This window comes from Fukomys damarensis, unplaced genomic scaffold (genome assembly GCF_012274545.1).
Source record: "Fukomys damarensis isolate Sample0158 unplaced genomic scaffold, DMR_v1.0_HiC HiC_scaffold_39, whole genome shotgun sequence".
NCBI classification, from domain to species: Eukaryota; Metazoa; Chordata; class Mammalia; order Rodentia; family Bathyergidae; genus Fukomys; species Fukomys damarensis.
The window spans coordinates 59,287,730-59,291,752 of NW_022900951.1; positions in this window are offsets into that span (position 1 = coordinate 59,287,730).

A 4,023-nucleotide genomic window follows, 5' to 3' on the forward strand; every position below is an offset into this window, starting at 1 on the left:
AACTCTCAGAAATATGCACTAATGCTTTGCCCTAGAAATATTCCTACGTCTGGGTATGGTGGCACATGCCTATAATCTTAGCACTCTGGGAGGCAGAGGCAGGAGGACTGCAAGTTCAAACTCAGCCTGCAGAATTTAGCCACTTAGTGGGATTGATAGGGAAAACTTTTATAAATGGCAAATGCCTATGAAGTGTTACAATATAAAATGGATTCTGCTGTCTCTCACAGCAGATTGCTTTGTTTAGCTTAGAACTAACAGGCACCAAAGGCACTAATTGCTGACTGAGTTATTTGGTCGGACTCTGAGACAACAGGGCACAGCAAGGTCTTGAGCTCCCAGAGACTGGAGCCACCTGATCGTAAAAGTGTCTAAATGAAAGAACCCATTGCTAACATTTGCTCCCCTGACCCTGAACACCCACTTCCTATGAACTAGAATAGATAACTAGGCGGATCTTAAAGGTAAACTCCCCAACTTCAAAGAACTGTTACATCTGGGTGAAAAGATTAACTATTCTGTGACCGTGATTTGAACTGTGAGAATGAAATGTAACCACCCAAATGAAGTCAAGGCTGTGAAACCTTATAAAAGGAGGAGTTGTAACCCGGTGCGTCATCGATCCAGGCATGGCTTATGTGCAATCGAGCCTTATCAATAAGGAAATTTATTATTTTACTTCCATTCTGCTGCCTCTCTGTGTGTCACTTACTGATTCCTTCTGTAACAGGATCCCATGTCAAAATTTTTTTAAAGTTTGAAAAGAGCTGGGCATGTAGCCCAGTGAGGTCCAGAGTTCAACCCCCAGTACCACACATACGCACAAGATTATATATATATACTAATTATCTACCAACCCCTTCCCTTATGTTAATTCTCCCTTTCTTCCACCTATGATATCTCACACTTAGTAGAGAGTCTCTAAGAATATTTTATCTACGAATGACTTTGAGTGTCAGAAATATTGAATGAGACGGCTCCTTTAACATCCCTCCCAGAAACTGAGAGCTTGTCTCAAATTTCAAGGCAGTGCCAAGCTACCAGTCTCCCTTTAAAGTATATTAGAGACCACACCCAAAAGTCCCTCTCAGGACATTTTTGTAATTTGAGAATGGATGTGTATAAGTTATTGGTCAGAAATTGCACCGGAGAAATAAAGTAAAAAGAGGCAAACTGGCCCCAGTTGAGGGTTGAGCACCCCCACCCTGCCCCTGGTACTGGGGATTGATCTCAGGACCTTGCCTTTAGCAAGGTAGGCGGTGGAACCACTTAGCTGAAACCCTGGCTCTAGGGGTTGAGTTTTAATCTCAGCTGAAATGTTTCATAGTTGGCCTGACTCAAAAATGGGAAGGAGGAATTAACTAGATCAGTGGTTCCCAGCCTGAGATACCTGATCATCTTAATGGAAAAGGTAGTAATTGGGAACTTTGAGACACTTTTAGTGTTTTAAAACTTAAAGGAAAACAAAACCTTTTATATACAGCTGTCTCAGCTAAATGTCAAGTGTTTCTTCTTTTACCCTAAAATTAGAGCAATCAAGCTCAATAACTTTGGTTATTTGTGCCAATCAGCTCTTCAACATGTATGTGTGTGTTTGTGTGCACCATTAACATGGAGAAGCTATTATAGTTTTTTGTTTTTGTTTTGTGTTTGGTACTGGGGATCGAACTTGGGTCCTTGCACTTTTGAGGCAGGTGCCATAACCACTGAGCTAAATCCCCAGCCCAAGAGAAGCTATTATAGTAAATGCAGTTTGGGGCAGGAAAATACTTTTTGAAGCACCTGACCTTATGAAAAATGGGGTTGGGAGAGTATATGAGAAGATCAGGAAACCCTGATTGAGCTCATCTGTGGTTGGGGTTCCTTGTAACTTTTCTGGGCTCCTATATCTCCTTGCCCTATTTATTTTTTCCAGTGAGACCTGCAGGCTTCACTTACTGGAAACAATGGACTTCTTGGCCCACCTGAAGACACTTGTGAGTTTTCTGCAGTACAAACCCTCATACCCTCTGTACTCATACATTTAGACCTCTACACAAAGGCCTTTGGATAGGCAAAAAAATGGCAAATTTTCCCATAGTCAACCTGGTCAGCATGCAAGCATTTAGGATACCAGATGCAGCAAGTGCCATTTCACATTTCCCAAATTATATGATAGGTGTAGGTTTAGACTCTCAAAGAGTTGTCTGCACAGTTTGAATAGGAAATGTTACTGCAGTGCCTAAAGCCGCTCCTTGTTAAAGGTAGATTTAGCTAAGCTGCTTTCACTTTGGGGCAAGGAAAGGGGTGTAGAAAAACCTCCCTTGAACTGAAACTTGAATCTGGAAGTAAACACATCTAGAATGTTTCCAACATTGACATTCATGATGTGGGAGCAAAATGCACATTTGCTCCCTATCTCCAAACCTCAACAAAACGTGGCAATAGGCATCTATCTTTAAACAAAAAATATTTTGGCAAGGATAAGGGTTTAGAGAGATTTGTTTAATTATTCCAATTTTAAATCTGAATAGTCCCAATCCTGTGGTCCTCACTGATTTATAGTACCAGTGGTACACTTTTCAGCCCTGAGTAAATTTGGGACCAAAGTACAGCTAGTCACTGGTGTGACTATTTTGGGAAGTCCAGCCCTGCTCAAAAGACTCCAGCCCAGAACTGAAAAATTGAAATTGTTGAGCTCTTTAAAACAACTACCATGAACTGACATTTGGCCAATACAAAGAGAATCACAAGTGGCAAGTGCAAATTATTAATTAAATTGAATAAAAGCAGAAGTACAGGTGAGCTCTAATGGATTAAGGCCCAGCTTTCCAAAAAACAAGACCAAGAATAACAGCACTTTCATTATCATTTTTTAAATCTCAGCATCGTAGTTCTTTGCTGTTTGATCCTGAGCAAATAGCTTAATTGCTTGGTGCAATTATTATTTCAAACACACTGAACAGTCTAGATTAAAAACAAGAAAGTCTAAATTTTCCCAGAAAGTCTTGATATTTGGATTGTTTTTCATTCACTATTATTAAATCACGAAACCAAAATTGTGTACTATTTTAATTGTCTGTGTGTGCATAAATGATGTGGCTTTATTGAGGATGGATGTCTATTGTAAGAAGTGCTAAAGTATAATTTTCATCCTCTTTGTGATTCAGTTCTGGAAAAATTAAGCACCTTGCCCCACTATGTGGATCAGATAAAACAACCTCTTTTCCTGAGGGACATCTTGTCTGTGCCAGGCAGCTCTACTAGTAGCTCCTTTTGGTCTCCAAAGGTAGCCCATGCTCTTGCCTTGGAGGTGGAGGTATCTATCAATGCGCCCTTTTGTCATACCCCAAGCATTTCAAAGGGAAATCTAAATATTTTGAATTAATTCTTCAGGAGCAAGAATTGTGAAAAGGCTTATCTAGATTTTGGTGGTGGTGGTTTATTTGAAAAGAACAAGAGCTGGCCAAAGGACTGGAACAAACTTTCTGAAGAATATGCCACAGTCTCCTGTTTTTTCTCTAAAACAAGGTCCTGCCTATACGATTTTATTTTATTTATTTATTTGATTTTATTTAATTTTTTGGTACTAGGGATCTAACTCGGGACCTTTCTCTTGCAAGGCAGGCAGTGGAACCACTGAGCTAAATCTCCAGCCTGACGATTTTAGTGGCTAAATGGTTACCATGTGCCCTAAAATTTTTTCTGGCAAGATATCATGTCTTTTGAAAAAAGTGCATCATTACAATGTTAAATAGAAAAAAGTATGATACAGTACAATCACAAAAACATGAAAACTGTACAGAATAAAGATCAGAAGATAAAAATGCTAAATAATGTAAATAATATAGTCCTTGATTTTTTCCTTTTTCTATTCTTCTATATTCCCTCACTATTAAAATGGATTGTTTTTATGATAAAAAATTGCAGTTCCCCCTTCCTTGGAAAGGCTTCAAGTATAGGACAGGGAGCCAGGAGTTCTAAATGCAGTATTAAATGGCTATGTGCTCTTGTTAAGTCATTTTCCTTCCCTGAGTCTTTGTC